The 18,999-nt window shown below is 45.3% G+C and overlaps 1 protein-coding gene across 3 annotated transcripts in view; it reads left to right on the top strand.

Moving 5' to 3' along the window:
- The window catches only part of NCK2 (NCK adaptor protein 2), a 150,432-nt gene that overhangs the window by 62,206 nt on the left and 69,227 nt on the right, over positions 1-18,999 (top strand). For all 3 annotated transcript variants that reach the window (XM_010360986.2, XM_010360985.2, XM_010360984.2), the window contains exon 2: positions 10,973-11,145. The gene's annotated coding sequence lies outside the window, so the exon portion shown is untranslated. The remainder of the gene's footprint in view (positions 1-10,972; positions 11,146-18,999) is intronic.

Genomic DNA, 18,999 nt, shown 5'->3' with positions numbered 1-18,999 from the left:
GTTAAATTTTTATAACTATTAGCCTTTTAAAATTTCATTTATTTTTAAAATTAAACATTTTAAATTAAATTTCCCTAACTTACTCATTTTATAACCAAAATTTTGTACCCATTCACGAAAATCCCCCCGTTTTCCCTGCCTTCCAGCCCCCGTTAACTACCGTTCTACTCTATTTCCGTGAATTTAACTTCTTTAAATTCCACATATAAATGAGATCATTCAGTATTTGTCTTTCTGTGTCTGGCTTACTTCACTTAGCATAATGTCCTCCCGGTTCATCTGCATTATTGCAAATGGCAGGATTTCCCTTTTTAGGGCTGAATAATATTCTTGTGTGTGTGTATACATAGGTTAAGAATTCTTTAACCCAAATACCTGGAACCAGAAATGTTTCAGGTTTTGGATTTTTCCAGATTTTGGAATATTTGCATATACATAATGAGAGATTTGGGGGATGGGGCCAAGTGCAAACATGTAATTCATTTATGTTTCACGTACACCTTATATACATAGCCTGCAGGTAATTTTATTTTTTTTCTTGGAGGTGCTGGGTAAACTGTGTTGTGTACCTACATTTTGACTGCGGCCCTTCCCATGAAGTTAGGTGTGGAATTTTTTACTTGCAGCATCATATTAGTGCTCAAAATTTCTCAGATTTTGGAGCAATTTGGATTTTGTATTTTTAGATTAGGGATGTTCAGCCTGCGTGTATGTTTGTGTGTGTGCTTGTGTGTGCATACATATCACACAAATCACATTTTCTTCATTCATCAATGGACACTTAAGATTGTTGTCATACCTGTATTAGCTACTTTTAAATGGGAAATTTAAAATTTCCTTTTTATTCCACATTTGATGGAATTTTATGGAATTCATTTATGGGACACTATTAATCTATGTGAATATCTCTGCTACTTAATGAGGGAACAAATCACATTGATTCAGTGCTTATCAGAGGAAGAGGATAACATGCAGTGAGGCATTTTCAGTTTCTTAGGAGCAAATCCCATTCCATAGGGGGCTTCGCAGTTACCAGTAATTTACAAAATTAAAATAAACAACCAACCGCCCTATGGAATCTTTCTGAACCTTTTTCCCCAGAGTTTTGTTGTTCTGCACACTTGCAGGGACTTCTCAGATGCCCATGGTCATGGGGTGATCTTAGTCTTTCTTAGCCCATCCCTTTGTCTCATTGCTGTAAAACATCCTATGCCACACCCTCATGCTGAGAGTCCTGTCATGACTTTTCAAATGACCCGTGATATCATCTGGAAGAAAGGTAGAGTCTGAGTAACACTTGGAATCCGTGGAGCACTAAAATTTGCATCAGCCCTTGTAGCCTGCTCCCTGGAGGACCCAGCTGCCTAATCCTGAGTTAATTAGAACCGGGGCCCTGACCGGAACAGCTCTCTCTGGATGTTTCTGTCCTGTGATGCACATGCGTGTGAAGGGCACCCCTTTCAGACATCATGTTCTCTCTAAGATTAATAGGTGGTTCTAAAATCACACCCAGGTGCTCTCCTTGAAGGGCAGGGGAAATAAAGGTTTTGAGGTTTCTGATTTGATTAATTCTGGGCTATGGGAAAGCCCTTCGATTTACATAAGACAATGCAAGTGTTCTTTGTAGAAATAAAAACTGTAAATTTTCCTTCGTAGGGAAAAAATTATTTAGTAGCATACAGCTAATATCTATATAATTTGAGAAGTGTAAAATGGCATTATGTTTCTCAGTAGGGTCACTTGGGGGCATAAAATGCCTCCTTCATAGGGTGTCATGAGGGTGACCATCAGTGACGCCAGCCTCCTGGAGCTGGTGGAGTCGTGCCAGGCAGCCCTTGAGCCCCTGCAGAGGCTGATCTGATCCACAAGGTAGTTATTTTTTTCAACCTCTCTCCTTTTCTTTTTCTTTTTCTTTTCTGTTCTCTGTTCTCCTCTCCTCTTCTTTTCTCCCTCTCCCTCTCCCTCTCCCTCTCCCTCTCCCTCTTCCTCTCCCTCTCCCTCTCTCCCCTTCTCCCTCCCTCTCTCCCCTTATCTCCCCCTCTCTCCCCCTCTCTCCTCTCTTTCTCTCTGACGAAGTCTCACTGTGTTGCCAGGCTGGAGTGTAGTGGTGCGATCTCAGCTCACTTTAACCTCTGCCTCTCAGTTTCAAGCCATTCTCCTGCCTCAGCCTCTTGAGTAGCTGGGACTACAGGTGTGCGCCACCATGCCCAGCTAATTTTTGTATTTTTGGTAGAGACGGGGTTTCACCATGTTGTGCAGGATGGTCTTGATCTGACCTCATGATCCACCTGCCTCGACCTCCCAAAGTGCTGGGATTATAGGCATGAGCCATGGCACCTGGCCTCTTTCTTTGTTTCTTAAGAACATGACATCATTCAGTGTTTAAGATGATTTTGTAACTTTCAGCCTTAAATTTCATATACCTTCTCCCAGTTGGAAAAGTAGAATGAGGCTTTTTCTTTCTTCTGGAAAGGCTTCAGAAGGGCCATGGACCCTGTGGAAAATCCCATTTGAAAATGAGAGCGTGGAAAGAGCTGAGGACAAGGGCTGGCCTCCCTGATACGTTAACACCTCTAACTCGTTTCATTTACTAAATCACGGGTTAATTGGGTGGTTCTCAGTGCCAAGCACATAGTCATTGCTGGGTCCCTGCTCTTGAGAAAGGATCTTTCATCAAAGGAGCCCCCAGGACCAACCGCCCAGTTTACTACAAAGGCCAGGGCTGGGGAGCACGTGAAAAACACCAGAGGGGTGGAATGCCACGTGACTGCAGGGTGGCTCACCCAGCATCTTCAATGCATTGTCATTAAATGAAATCGACTTAAAGTGGCTTAAGAGACAAATTGTAATTTGTGGACATGACTTCGATCCTGATTCAAGTCAATCAGCTATAGAAAGTCACTTACGAGACAGGAGAATCAGGACGCTAATGAGATACGAGCTTTATATTAAGGAATTGGTAATGATGTGGGGTGTGATACTGGAGTTGTGCTTTTCTGTTGGTGATAAGCACTGAAGTATTTATAGGCAAACTCATTTTTGCTTGTGATTTGCTTTAGCCATCTTGTGAGGGCTGAGGTGTGACTGCATGTATAATTGTTGAGATTGGATGAGGAAGTATTTTTGCACATAGTGAAACATCACAATTCAAATGCAAAATGGCATAGCTATGTTAGAGTGTGATGCAGGAGCTGGGCCCAGGAAGCCAGCCGTAGTGTTTAAACTGGGTTTTGAAGAACGAACAGGTGTTGAAAATGGGAGAATCAGTTCCTTTCTGGTGTGCAAGAGGAGATATCTGGTAGGTAAAGTGTGGGTCACCTAGTGGTTTTGATCTCGAGTTCTTTCAATTCACTCATCCTTGCATTCACTCACAAAGGTTTTTCAAGTTCCTATTGTATGTGTCATATGTCGTGACACATATATGTGGTTGAATCTCACAAAAGTCCCAAGCTGCCACGGGAAAGTACCACAGACTGAGGGGCTTACACAACAATTTATTCTTTCACAGTTCTGGAGGCTGGAAGTCCAAGATCAAGGGCTCAGCAGGGTTGGTTTCTTCTGGGGCCTCTCTCTGGAGCTTGCAGACAGATGCCTTCTTGCTGTGTTTTCATAAGGTCTTTTCAAGGTGCACACCCTCCTGGTATCTCTTCCTCTCTTAGAAGGCCAGCAGCCCTAAAATTGGATTAGGGTCCCTGATAAATTTTAGCCACCTCTTTAAAGACCTTTTCACTGTTGTATTCTGAAGTACTGGGGGTTGAGACTTCAACATACACATTTTTTTGGAGGTGAGGCAAGGACCGAATTTACCCCATAGCAGATTCGAGATGCACTTCATGGTGTAATCAGTACTATATAAGCACTTATTATTTATTCACAGAATAATGAGTACTGTATAAGGTGCTAAGGGAATCTGGAGGAAAGAGCATTTTACTGTCCGTGGAGCCATCCAGGAGGTCTTCCTGGAGGAGGGGCTTTTGAAGATCTTCTTGAGTGAGAGTCAGATCTTACCCACTGAGCACTGCTAGAAGGAGTAGTGGAAGGCAGTTCCCAAAACTGAGGGGGAGAAGGCAGGCAGGGAAGGGAGCGCGCTGACTGTGTTAGTAGTCGCTATGATGACAGGACGGGCCTGAAAGGAGAGTGGATGCTGAGGACTTGCTCAGTGACGGGACTGGAGCTGAGAGGGAGAGAGAGCACACATGTCCACACTCTTCATTCCTGGGCCTCAGTTTAGCAGGGATGCAGTGATAGAAATGGGGAAAGAAGTGTGAAATCTTATCTAAAGCTGTGCTTAATTACCAAAGTAAAACATATTATAAAAGTTCAAATGTGATAGAAATTAACCCTTCTCACCCCCAATTCTACTCCCTGAATGTATTAACAATAGTTGTGTCTCACCTTCTGGCCCGCTTCTCAAGAGGCCATTTGAAAAAAACAAAATGTGTGTGTGTGTGTGTGTGTGTGTGTGTGTGTGTGTGTGTGAGAGAGAGAGAGAGAGAGAGAGAGAGCGAGCGAGGGCGCACGAGCAAGATGCAGGCAAGCTGGTAGGAGGGAAAGGGAGAAAACCAGGATTTGCTTCCCTGACCCCTCACTCCTCCCTCCCTCTTTCCTTCCTTCATAAAAAGGGGGGTTTGCACAGTTTTTATTCAGTAGTGCATTTTAGTGTTTACAGTTTATTTTTGTCAGCATGCTTTTTACTGGTGTTGTCACTACCTAGACAATGGCTGAATCCTGTGCATGCTTAATAAAATGCTGGTGAACCTGTTAAAAAGGCGATATGTAATTCAATTGTCTAGTTATGGCACTGAGATGTATAGCAAGGTTTTTATGCTGATTACAAAGACAACTCGCAGTTTGGACTGGAGGAAAACTTAGAGAAACACCTGGGCAGACCTTTTAGAGAATGGAGTACTGCTGGATTTAAGAGGCTAGCATTAAATATATCAACAAAACCCTTTACAAACCTTGTCACAAATTTACACAATTTGTCATGAATCAGATTCCTATATGTTAGAATTTTTAGGCAGCAGACTGTAAAACTTAAATTTATATTAAGATTTGCATTATGGCCCGGGCTCAGTGGCTCACGCCTGTAATCCCAGCACTTTGGGAGGCCGAGGTGGGCGGATCACGAGGTCAAGAGATTGAGACCATCCTGGTCAACATGGTGAAACCCTATCTCTACTGAAAATACAAAAAGTTAGCTGGGTGTGGTGGGGCACTCCTGTAGTCCCATCTACTCGGGAGGCTGAGGTAGGAGAATTGCTTGAACCCAGGAGGCAGAGGTTTCAGTGAGCCGAGACTGCACCACTGCACTCCAACCTGGTAACAGAGTGAGACAACATCTCAAAGAAAAAAAAAAAAGATTTGCATAATGGCTTTCTTCTGTTAGTAAGCTTTGATACATTTTTGGCACCACATCATCAATTTTTGATAACGTCCATTCCCATATGTCCCAAAGATACAGGATTGGAGTTGAGTGTCTGGGGTGGTGGATGAGGGAACAGAGAGGCATTTGGTGGCTGAGTCAGGCCTACAGCCCTGTCATCCTGACCCATGGTCTTGTTGCTTCCTTTTCTGGCTTGTATTTTGCTTCTCATTATATATGGATGATGTAGGGTAAACATACCTGACAGCAATAACTTAAGCAGACCCTTAGAATGACCTCGTGTGGCAGATGCACCTGAATGTGTGTTCCCAGCTAGGGAATCCAGAAGTTGCCAGCCTGGAGATTCAGTCCTTGTCTTTAAGGAACATCTGAGTCCTGCAGCTTGTCTCCTGGAACAGGTGTGATTGAGGCCCTGAGTTTTGGGTTGCATGAAGCATGCCAGGTGGAGGTCCTTGGTCAGGGAGGGTGTAAAGTGAACATGCTACATGAATTGCATGATGCTTGCAGGCAGGTGCGGGTCTTCTGTCCAGCCCGCTGCCACCAGACTCTCTCCCTTCTGTGTAAGCCCCTAATAAAACCCTGGCTGGCTCTGGGTCTGTTCAGCCTCTTGAACCTGGGTCTCTTCAGCCTCTTGAACCCCTATTAAAGTTAATAGGGGTTCGGCACATCGACTGACCTACTGCTTGCTGTTTCCTTCTTTTTTTCAGCTCTGGAGTATTTGAAGGCCGAAATCATTATTCCAGAACCTAGAACTGACAGACCCTAAACTCTGATCAGTCACCTTTGTCCTGCAAACACCTGCCTTGACCACTCTTTGACTTTCTAGAGAATTAGAAATTAGTTCTGTTTTTTTTTTTCCCTCGTGTTTTCATGAACCAGCTTCTAATTAACCTCCTAACCAGCATTAATATATGGAATTGATACCATTTCAGCCCAGTGCAGAAAACCTTGATATTTTTACTTTTCAGGACAGCTTTATCTTGAGTGAAAACTCTAATTGCAGTGAGGCTTTTTGAAGCTAGACTTCAGCTGTTCCTGAACCCTGCCTGCGAACCACTGTGCACTGGATGATTAAGAGACAGCTGAGGTCATCTCCTTGGACGCCTTTGAGTTTCGGATTGATAAACACATCTGAGCTGCTCAGTATCAGTCCACATGGGTTGAACTTTAGCCAAACCACTCAAGGAAACTTGTGTAGCTTTGTTCAGTATCTGAGACCAGCCTTTTCCCACTTGAATAAGGTTCTCTTCCAAGTGGTTCACTAGGAATGAAATATAGCTAGCTCTGCCAGAATTCCCCCAGACAGCACTGACCCCGTGCTGTGTTGGGCTGGCACTGCCGCCTCCATACTCTGAACTGGAGATCCGCTTGCAGGCCTCTGCTGGGCCTCCCTGGTCAGGGAGGGAGGAGGAAGGGCAAGACAAGGCATTTGAGAGCTCCGAGGCCTATGCTAATTCTATGCTTTTTTTTTTTTTCTTTTTTTCTTTTTAAATAAAAGGTAAAGGACAGTTGCCTTAGCTCTGGCTACAGACTAGGGATCTGGAGTGGTTCTCTCCATGTGTAACACAGATTAGATTTGGTTATGATACATACCCAAGTCCAAGATCTGCTCATTACTGACCCAGCCAGGTGACACTATTCAACAAGGCTTCCCCCCCTCCCCCACCCCGAGCTAACATCTAAGAGAAGCAGTACCGTTGAAAACAAACTTGGTGTGTGTACATTCATGGTCTTGCTTCTTGACATAGCCTGACATGGTTCCTAGCTGATTTGAGAGGTTGGAGCCGGCCACCCAGGGTGGCAGATAGCCCAGACAGATGGCAGCAGCAGATGCGATTCGCAAAATGCGACTGTCAAGGTTCTAGCCCTTTCGCGGTGATCTTTGTCAGAAGAAAGAGCACTCTGGCTTTAAAATCAGACACGTGTGCATTCAAAGTCTGGTTGTGGGACATCTGGTCATTTGGTTCCTGGGCTGAAATGATAAGATGTATCGCCCAGGGTTGCTGTGACGATTCTTGCAGCTGACACTAAGGTGAAGCCACAGCGAGTGTCTCACTGGGATCAGAGCATGTTCTTCTCCCAGCCTGTCACTGTTTTATCAGTTGGAGAGTGGGAGAGCAGGGATTCCCTGAGCCTCCTGAAGGCTGACTTTAGCCTCTTGGTGACTTCAGTTTTCTGGACAAATAGGCCACCTCAGAAACAAGTTGAGTGACAGCACCCGGCAGTATTATGCCCACAAAGCTCACAGCCTTCGGCTGTCATGAGAACAAGGCTCATAACTCTCTTCTTAACCCTGAACTGCTCCTCTGGAGTTGCCTTATTCAGGGACCTCATCACTGGACCTCCGTCTCATGCTGAGAGTTGGAGGGAACCAGCCCAGGTGCCGCAGAAGACACTGCGCCAGCACCACGCTGGTATTGGGGATGCAGAATCGGCCAGGACTGCTTGCAGGGGGCATCTCGCTGCCTGGCCCTGCACCTGGGACAAGTAGTGTGGCTTGGCGGTGCTCAGCACACTCACCCAACACGCAGCTAAGTGCTGCTGAAAACACTGGAAAACCCTGGGTTGTGGCTTTAGTGGGAAAAAAACAAATTTCAAGGCTACGGAGAATTCAGAAAATCCCTTGGATTTTGCAATGGTAAAATTTTGTAGTATTAAGGATCCAAATTAAAATGAAGAGATATGTACGGTATCAGTGTTAATTGCCTTCTAGCCCTCCCTCCTTTTTTTATTTTTTTATTTTTTTTTTTAGACGGAGTCTCGCTGTGTCGCCCGGGCTGGAGTGCAGTGGCCGGATCTCAGCTCACGGCAAGCTCCGCCTCCCGGGTTTACGCCATTCTCCTGCCTCAGCCTCCCGAAGCTGGGACTACAGGCGCCCGCCGCCGTGCCCGGCTAGTTTTTGTATTTTTTAGTAGAGACGGGGTTTCACCGTGTTAGCCAGGATGGTCTCGATCTCCTGACCTCGTGATCCGCCCGTCTCGGCCTCCCAAAGTGCTGGGATTACAGGCTTGAGCCACTGCGCCCGGCTCCTTTTTTTATTTCTAAAGGGAGATGCATGTAGTGCTAGTGAAGTACTTTTAGAGAAAAGCCCACACCCGTTCTGTATATTCCTGTCTTCTTGAGGCTGGCTGTAGAAAATCCTTGAATGAATCCTTTGGTGAGGGCCTCCTACAGTCTAAGTGACCTTATAAGTGTTTATCTTTCAGGCTGATACTGTTTTTTGCACAAAAGTGTACACTTTCCTGATGGATTTCGATAACCGATTATAATTAAGACCTGCTTTGAAATGCTCTTCCTCAACACAGGTTTTGAGTAAGCTCAGAACCCCATGTTAAACTTGGGCAGTCTTCATTTAAACCCAAAGAGAGAGATGTCGATCACCGTGGGTTTTTTTTCTACTTAGGGTGTACATTGAACACATTGACAGTTTGTCAATGGAATGCTTTTCTCAAGGAAAACATCTCATGCAAACTTCACTTTTTACACTTGAATCCCAGCTGGCCACTGGCACCTTTCAGTGGATTTTCAATAGCCTCACTTTTGTTGGAGCTACTGCATCCGTTCAAGCCCTGCTCCATTCTCTCTGGCTTTTCCTTTACTGATTGTGCTTGGAGAGGCCGTGCTCTGACTTGTCCACTGTGCTAGTATCAGAGGACTCAGGTTCTAAATCCCGTTCATTGTTCTTTTGCGGGGGCTGGCAGAGAAGCTGCTCAGGCTTTTACTTTGCTGTTGGCATAAGGAGTGCTCTGTTCATATGCAGAAGAGATTACAGATGTGCAAAGCCCACTCCTCCGGAGTCCAAGGCCTGAGGTCCAAGGCCTGAGTGATTCCTCACTCTGCAGTCAGTTGGGAAAAACCTTTAGTGTCCCTGAGAAAGTTAACTCCTCTGTAAATGTGGGCATTAGAATCCATCCTGGAAGTGTATCAGAAGGATTAAATCATATTACTCATGAGACACAGGGCACACAGTGGGAGGCCTGTGTTTGGACAACCCCAACAACCGCATAAACAATTCCTTGCCATTTGCCTGCGGAAGGCGGACTCTGGGCAAATTCACTTTCCAGTTAAAATCTTAACAATACAACTTACGTTTATAAGAGCCCCTGAAAATGGCACATACAGAGGCGGTGTTAGGGGCATGGTGCCCAGCACATTGCCCTGTGCTGATGACTTTCTTCAGTGGTGTCAGCATGAGACACAAGAACTCTTGGTCAAGGACTGAGTTCAGATTCCAGTACTTCCATTTTGAGAGGACCTGTCATTTTATGATAAACACCTAACAGGAAGAAGGGCAGTCTGCCTCGTATACATCTGACATCTTGCCCAAAGATGTATTCCCGTTGTGTTTGGCCATCACCTGTTCCTTGCCTTAAATTATATCTATATTAAAATGATGCAGCCTTTAAAATAATGCTAGAGAATGGATAAAAAGGAATTAATTTTTAAATCAAAATTTATGAACTTGCCTTATAACATTTTTATGATAGCCCTATTTGAATTATCTTCTTCTCTTTGACTAAAATAGAATTCGATTTTTCTATGGGGTATTAACATTTTGGGTCATAATCATGCTAGGGATGAATTAATAGATCTTCTCTGAGTGAACTGTCAAGACAGATCCCCACTGGGTTTGAAATGTAATTAAAAATGTCAGTGAATTCACTTCAAGTCCACAGAGTGCTCCAGGGTCCCCTTGAAAACGTTAGTCAAAGACTGAAAATATTTACCAAGTGCAGTGAACATAATGCAGCATCCAGCTCTCTCCACAACCAGGAGAGAGCTGGTCACCTTTGTCAGGCGCCTCTCATCTTAACTTCCTTCTTGTTTTGGAGTGCTCGTCTCAGACGTCTTGAAAGCAGGGGTGCTTTTTAACCCAAGGCTATGGGTCCAGTTGGTGACCTCTTAATGAATGGCTGGTGCAACAGACCTCCAAGAGAGGAACGAGTCTCTAAATAATATCCATGCCCTTTGTAACCCTTCTCCCTCATTAGACTCCCAGACTGGCCACCTTTCTAATTGGCAGCCACCCTTTTATTTCTGGGAGGCTTTTAAAGGTGGGGGTCATTGGGAGGAGGAAGTCTGGAAGGGACTGGGAGCTCAAGTCACTTGATTATGGGCTGGCTGTCCCCCACACCCCATCACCTCCTTCCACTTGCTGTTCACTGGGTGTGTGGTTGGCCTTCCCCAGCCGAGTGTTGGAGCTTACCCAGGGAATGAAAGGTGGGAAGGGGGAGGAGTATGTGTTGATGGAGGTCTTTAGGCACAGAGCAGCTTTATTCTGGGATATATTTAAAACATTGGTTTCAAAATACATAAAATTAGCCAAGGGTAGTGGCACATGCGTGTAGTCTCAGCTAATGGGGAGGCTAAGGCAGGAGGATCACTTGAGCCCAGGAGGCGGAAGTCGCATTGAGGCAAGATCATACCACCACACTCCAGCCTGGGTGACAGAGGAGACCCTGTCTCAAAAAAAAAAAAAAAAAAAAAAAAATTGATTTTAGGCAAACGAATAACCAGTTATTTTTAAAAGTGGTTACTTAAAATCAAAGAAGTAAGCAGACCTCATATACGCTTCTTTCTTTTTAGATTTCATGTGTTCCTTGTATACAAGCGACCTCCCAAATGATAATTCTCTGCTGAGATTTGAGAATTTGGAGAATCCCTGCAGCTTTGTAACTTCCGAGGTGTGATTAGCTGAAAACGTCATCATTTTGAAGAGTTCTGCGTTTTGCCAGTCACCTCTCAACTGTGTGCCAAAGGTGAGTCTGCAGTTTTCTGCTTAAAACAGAAATTGCAGCTTTTTGCTTCAAATGCTCAATTTGGACAGTAAGTTTAGTAAAATATCAGTCAGTGTAGCCTTGATTTGTTGAATCATATTAAATTTAGGCTTTCAATGAAGGACCTGGTTCAAAAATTAGATTATCTCTGTTCCTGCTTTAGTGTGTGTTGGTTCTGAGTCTGTAGCCTGGAAGCGGGATGGTAGACACCTCCAACCTGTAAGATGGTACAGATACCTCCACACTCAGATACATACTGACTCTTGAATTGATAACGAATCCTGGTCCCCTGTATTCTGTATGGGACAGGGAGTATAAGGATAAATAACCACTTTTCTGGTGCTTTCAGTCTAGGAAAGGTTGAATTCCAGCTTTGATGCTGAGAAGATAAATCTATGTCAAAGGATAGCTGGGCATGGTGGCATACACATGTAGTCTCAGCTATTCGGGAGGCTGAGGCAGGAGAATTACTTGAACCTGGGAGGCGGAGGTTGCAGTCAGCCAAGATCGCACCACCGCACTCCAGCCTGGGCGACACGGCTAAGACTCGATCTTGGAAAAAAAAAAAAAAAGAAGAAGCCTACATCAAATGAGATGCAGACAGATGAAAGATTCTCGGGAAGGTTTTACCTGTTCATATGAAAAACCTTCTTGTGTATGTTACAATTAAACCATAACCGTGATGCAGCATGTGGATTCTGGGGCCCAGGGGTGCTGTCACCACAGGCACCAGACAAAAACATGTCACCGTGTAACAAAAATATTTCTTAGCCCTAACAGCTTGAGACATTTAACTTAAAATATGAATTGCTGTGTTTGGTGGTCCAGTTAATCCAGTGTTCTGTTTCTGGCTGGGCAGGAAGAAGTGCTTTATGAGAAGATAAATTTTCACCTCCAGAGTTTTGTCTCAGAATGAACTGTAAGAATAACACGAGCTTTCCTTAAAAACTTTAATTTGCTTCTATTATTTGCAGATTGTTTTAAAGTAATCCTGAAACTATCATATTGGACTATGGAATCTCTTGGTGTGGTGGTTTCTGAAAATTATCTAGAAAGTTAGAATTTCCTCTTACTTGGTCTGCTACTACTACAAACACATCTTGTTCTTTCTACTACAAACACACTATGTTCTTTCTCTTCAACCACCTTAAAAGAAAAATCTCTTGGAAACTTTTTGATTTCAGTTATGCCCCTTTGATGTTTGGTATTTAGAACAGCGTAAGATTAATATGCAAGAAGGATAGGATTAAGTGTCTTAGTGTTCTTGTCTTGTTATGCTTTATGTTATCTTTTGGAGAAAATGCCACGTTGTTCCGTTGATTTAGGGTGTTGTATGTTGTGATTTCCAGAGCTAGCTCCTGGTCGGCAGTCGGGAGTTGGCCCTCACACTGCATACCTGACGTCACCCCAGCCATTGTTGGGTCTTTTAGCTTTAGATCCCCTCATGGATTCATGGGGGCATTCCCAGGTCTCTCCTCCAGACCTTAGGCAAGACAAACACCATAGGGGTGTTCCCGTTCCAAACCTAGGAGATTTTATCTTGCATAAGAAAACTTCTCAAACCCATGGTAACTCCGTTTTCTTTAAAAAACAACAACAAAAAAGTCATTGAATTAGAACTTTTTTAAAACAGTCATTTGCAAATGCAGTCATGTATCAATCCACTTGTCAGATTTCAAGGGAATGGAGTGTAAGCTGGAAATGACAGATCTTCTGATCGGATCATCAGAACTCATTAATAATTTATTAGCATCAGAATCTGACACTACTTCTTTAGAAAGGTCTTGATCATGAGTGACATTAGCAGACCTGAAGTTGTTGTTGGTGCTGGTTCAGAAGCTGGTGAGGCAGGGGAATACGGCATGCTCACCCAGCAGCTCGGTCTGCAGGAGCTCCCCGCACACGAGTACCACGTAGACAAGACAGTCAGTGGAGACCGTGAGAGCCGGCTGGCTTGCAAAAATATCTACCCATGTAATTTTAAAGGATGACTTTTATTGCGTAAGTTATAAGGTCCACACAAAACCTTGGTTCACCTATTAAAATTTACTTTTGTAGTTTAGAAAAATGTTAATTTGGAAAATCATGAGATGTAGCCATTCATGTAATCAACATCTATTGTGAACACCACACCTGTATTCTGGGCTATTTTTCTTGCAGTGACTGTTTTAAGTGGTTAAAAAAAAAAATAGATAAAATATAGTCCCAGCCACCTTTTCCCATGCCCTTTTGGGGTGGGACCCTGACAGTTTGGGACTGTGCTAACTGCTGAAGTGGAGGTTCTTACAGTCAGTCCCTGGTACCTGAGGCAGGGACCAACTGACCCTTTTGGGGAGAGTATGGACAAGCCAGGGGATGCTGTGTTGGGAACAAGTTTTAAAGAATGAGGGGACATGCATACAGAGATATAATGTGTTTCCTTGGAACAGGGCAGGCTGATTGAACCAGCTGGGCCATGGTTCCCGGAGACTGCAGGTCATTTAGACAATATTGGGTTGGGGACCAGGCATTTGCCATTTGGCCAGTGGCCTTTGGAGTGCCAACAGGGAAAGCAACAGCTCACTCAGCCATGCTCTTTGGCATGTCAGAAAGAAATGAAATGCTGGCCTGGTAGAACAGTAAGCAGGATGTCAGCCTTGGATGCATTTTCCAGTTATTGGGCACTCAAGGTTTGCATGCCTGGGGCTGGGCTGAGAGCAGCTTGAGGAGGATGGCGGTGTCTGAGGGCCTGAGTAACGTCTCAGCCCGTTTCCACGTGGTGCATTTCCCTACCCTGTTTTCTGGTCTCCCCAGTGAAGTTAAGGAAAAAGTCTTGGCACCCTCCGGCTCTGACCCTGCCTTCTTTGGGGAGTGGAGACCATAGGAAGAGCCTGAAGGCCACCACAGTTGTCATTTTGGCAAATGCATAATCTGCACTTAATTCTTTCCATGTGTACTTGAAAAGTAACTGTAATTGACTATTGGAGGCTGGCCGTTCATTACTAGGGACAGAGGATGCAAAGGGCCTTGTCTGCTACGCTGCACATTCGTTTGACTTTTGAAAAGCTTTTGGAGGCTTTTTCACGACAGACATGTCCTAATGGACAGAAGGATGGTGTAGTGGGGTAGGAAGGACAGTGGTTTAGGTGACACAACTCAAGTTTGAGTAAAGTAAACAGGACTGGATTTCACAAACCGAGTCAGGTGGTGATATGCATGTCCAGCGTGTAAATGTCCGCAGTGAGCCTACACACATCGTTTTCCATTCTGTGATAGAAGCAGCAGCGGCTGTGTTTAACTGAGCAGTGAGCACGAGAAGATGAAACATGGAGCCTGTCACTCTTACATCCATAAAAACGCCATCCAGTAGTATTTCTTTAACTACTAAAGTTTACTACTTATCTTCATATTAGCCTCAATTTATTTCAGAACAATTTTTCCTAGACTCTGTACGCTTGGAAAAGTCATCTAGAATTTACCACTCACTTTTGTCATATCCTGGCTTTTTGGTATTTTGGAGATTGCTGGTAGCTGACTTGGCCCCCAACAGGTTATTTAGAAAGATTTTTTACATGCAAAGCCCGGTGCTCAGTCATTAAGTTTTTAAGGCTGAAGCTTCTGTTGAGCATGTGGCTCGGAGGTCTCTGATACCTGGAAGTAACTTGTGGAGGAGTTTCTGCCCAAACAGAAGGGCCCGTCTCAGCCGCTTTCTACTGCACACTGGGCACCTGGGTGATCTGGGGGAACAGTCTCTGCAGCTTAAACTGATTGTTTCTTCTTCTTCTTTTTTTTTTTTTTTTTTTTTTTTTTTTTGAGACGGAGTCTCGCTCTGTCGCCCAGGCTGGAGTGCAGTGGCCGGATCCCGGCTCACTGCAAGCTCCGCCTCCCGGGTTCACGCCATTCTCCTGCCTCAGTCTCCCGAGTAGCTGGGACTACAGGCGCCCGCCACCTCGCCCGGCTAGTTTTTTGTATTTTTTTAGTAGAGACGGGGTTTCACCTTGTTAGCCAGGATGGTCTCGATCTCCTGACCTCGTGATCCGCCCGTCTCGGCCTCCCAAAGTGCTGGGATTACAGGCTTGAGCCACCGCGCCCGGCCTGATTGTTTCTTCTTTATAGTGTACTGAATATAAAGAGATGGCCACAGCCTTTAATGCTGTGGCTAAATCTGTGGTAACTGGTTAAATAATTAACCAGTAAGTATTGACAGCTGCTAGAAAAAAAAAATATTGCCACATTGATTCCACAGTGCCCCTGGCGGTGCAGTCAGTGGAAGCAGCTGTAATCTATGGGGTCATCATTGGCAGGTGCCCGGCACAGGGCTTGTCACCGCTTGTGTATTACCTCTGGTCGCAAATGCAGATGTTATTGTCCCCATTTAATCGATGAAGACACGGAGCCTCAGGAGAGGTTAAGGAGACTGTGACACATCTGTGCATGCTCAACTCTGTGACTCTGGACAGTCCCCTTAACCTCTCCTGCAGCTTTGTGTCCCCATCTATTAATGGCAGCCCAGGAAGCAGAAGGTCTGTTGCTTACCAGCCCACGTTCCTTCTGCTTCCCGGGCTGCCGTCTCTGACATATGATCGTGGTGACATGGTAACCACCCATTCTCCAAGTGCTTATCTTAAACTGAGATGTGAGGTTCTGGGAGATTAAATGACTTGGCCAAAGCCCAGGGCTCCTAGGTGGCAAAGCAGGCTGGGAGCTCCCATTTCCTGACCCAAAAAAGCCTTTCTTTCTTACTATACCAGGAATTTCGTGAGATTGATTTTTTCCTCCCCTAGAAAAATCTCCTGCATCTAAGTACAGTTTGGAGAGTCTCTTTGGAAACGTAAGGGTGTGTGAAGGAAGACTTTGGGAAGTTTGAGAGGGGACGGAGCTGGAAACCTTAGCAACTCCTGTGACTTCCAGCTCCGCACATGCGGGCCCAGGATGGTGCTCAGAGTCGCCTGTATTGGGGATCCCCAGCTTAGCATGAGTTAAGAGAAGTTCTCTGTACAGGCCAGGGGACTTTGTATTTAACAGCCACTTCTGTGTGCGCTGAGGCCATCTCTGTGGTCCCTGACTCTTCCCACAGCACCCCTGTTCAGGGCGAAACATCATAAAATTGTGATTTAACGTTCTTGCATGGTCAATGACATAATGCTTTTCTCTTAGTTGTGGTGGTGATCAAGGTTATGCCAAGCATTTTTTCTTTTCTGTCATAGCTGATATACCCTAGCAGTGTGGTTTCCTAGAAAGCTGAAGAAACAAAAAAAGCCAATTCCTGTACCCCTCAAGCTTTTCCCTAGATAGAAACTGAACACATAACATTCTAGTCATTTTTCAATGATTCTCTGAATTGTACCTTAGAATTTAGAAAGGAATTTTCATGAATTCTCTTTAATGCCAGATGAGATGGATATTCCTCCTCTGAACTGTATAGAAGAAAATGAGCCCAGAGAGGTTCTTTTCCTTGCCTAGTACGGCCCAGCGTTGGATGGTGACCTGTGACTCACACCTGAATGTTGGATTCCAGATACTCTGTCCTTGTCTTAAAGAGTCCCTGGGCCAGCCGTGTGGCAGATGTGTATGTAAGAGAACGGCATTAAATAAGCAGGCCAGACAGAGCTTGAAATGAGAGCATTGCTGCAGTTGAGGTTCTCAAAGTAGGAAAAGCAGAGAGAAATTTTTCTCGACTTCCTCCAGAAAAACAGAAAGTCCTCTCATGCTGTGTGTGTGTGTGTGTGTGTGTGTGTGTGTGTGTGTGTGTGTGTCACGATGGAGGGGGTGTTGTAGGGCTTTTAGTAAACTGGACCTGAACAGGTAATTACAAACAAACTCCAGTAGGAGAATACTTTCTGGGATTACCACTGGGATGTACAGAACTGAAGGGAACACATGAAGCAGAAGAAGTGTCATTCGAGTTGGGTGTGTCTGGTGGAGGGTGTGGGAGGGGAATGTGTCCCAGTGACCTTGGGCTCCCCGTTCCCGGGCTGCGGGTGCCTCACTGGACACACCAAAAGTATTTTGAGTTTTAGATTTCTGCCTATCAGAATCAATTTTCCGGTTGACTTTTATTATAACTACAGTTGAAATGATTTCTTTAGAAATGGTCCTGGCTCCAGGATGGCAAAATGGTTATAAAACATTCTGAATAAATCAGATCATAAGAGGTCACAGTTTAGGGGGAATGAATTTTGGTACCGTGTTAACAAGCAGTATATTAACAAGATGCCAGTTTTGGATGGAAACGAATAACCCTCAGTGCTTGCTGGGGCAGAAGGTACCAGGGCCCTCCTGCCAGGTCTGTGGCCATGGAGGCAGGCCTTGTATCTCCCTGGAAAGTAAAATTGCCTTCTCAGCTTCTCAAAGTCACACCTGACCAGCAGTCACACTGACAAGTTAATTGGTGAGATTTGAGCTTGATTGCTGCCTGCAAGAAGTAAGGATGATCCTAACTATGAATGTGCTCTGGCTGTTTCCTGATCAAACGCCTTGTTCTGTGACCTTACTGTGTGAAGGTCTACCCAGGTCACAGTGTGAACAAGCCATGGTCCAGAGCAGTCCCTGGCTGGCATGAACTCCAAGTCAGGAGCCTGCAGTGGTGTAGTCCCTCTTGAGTGTCCTCAGGTAGGCTGTCTCTTACAGGGATGTGGCCAGGGCCAGGGACAGACTCGAGTTGACAGCTTTAGTAGTTTTTCTAAGTTGCTTGTCTCTTTTGCCAACATTCCATTTTGGATTTTGCTTGTGATTGTTCTCATCTTATTTCATATGTGTGAGGGCCCCCTCCCTTTGTTGACCACATAGCGGAATGCCCAGTCCATGCATGTCACGTTTCCCTAGAATACTGCTTTCCACTTGGGCCCCCGACGGCGCTCACAGGGAACGAGTGGGAAACACAACAGATCTGACAGCCCACTCACTCATCAGTCAGACTTGTTTTATTTAGAGCCTTCCAGAATATGCCACTTACGATCTTACCCAGAGGTTATGTTGGAGATTTTGTTGTGTTCCCAAAGACCAAGGTCAGAAGTACTTGGGAAAGACAGGGATTCCAGGAGCCAGAGACAGGACCGTCTTCCCTGCCTGGAGCCTGGGTCTGGTACAGGCCTCTCTTGTGGGAGAAGCTAAATGCAACCGTATCTTCCCAACCTGAGAGCTCATTGAGTAACATTTTTGTAATACATTGGTCATTTTCCCAGCGTTAAGTACCACGTCTCCGCGGTGTGTGCTTGGAACAGAGGTCTCTGGAGGAATCGTTGGGGTGTGCTCATGTGTGGGTGTTGTGCTTTCATCGCTGGGTGTTAACTTCGGGCCTTGGTTCCTTTAGCAGTGACATGGAGGGTAGATGAAGTTGGGTCCGTGAACTTGGAATTCTAAGGCCAGTCCTGCACAGGCAGGGCAGTAACACAGACCTGGTTGCCATGCCTCACAGAATTCAGTGGGAAAACATGCTCAGAGTTTGTGGGACACCAGTGTCCCCCTCTCCACCACTACAGTAAGATCAGGAGCCCATCTCCCACCTGAGTCTCAATTCCAGGACAGAGCAACAGGGATTCCCCCAAGCTGCAGGCAGGTGATGCTGCCCATATTTGCTGGCTGAGTGGGGCCAGGTATGGAGGGAGATGAGTGGGCACTCGATGAGGTGCTTGGGGATGGCGTGGAGATAGACATGGCATAGCTCCTGCCTCCTCCTCTTCTTCCAGGCTTTGGAGCTCTGTGAATCCATGCCTACCAGCTGTAATGTAATGGGGATCACCTGGGATGCTTGGGGGTGACCTAGGATTCTCAGGGACCACTCCCCACTAATCTGGAGTGAGCAGACAGTACCTGGGCATCTGTGCTGTTACGCTGATCTTCCCTAAAGGGGCCTTC

The sequence above is a fragment of the Rhinopithecus roxellana genome, chromosome 17 (assembly GCF_007565055.1).
Source record: "Rhinopithecus roxellana isolate Shanxi Qingling chromosome 17, ASM756505v1, whole genome shotgun sequence".
Lineage (NCBI taxonomy): Eukaryota > Metazoa > Chordata > Mammalia > Primates > Cercopithecidae > Rhinopithecus > Rhinopithecus roxellana.
The sequence above is the reverse complement of the archived record's forward strand: the minus strand, read 5'-3'. Positions and strand labels throughout refer to the sequence as shown.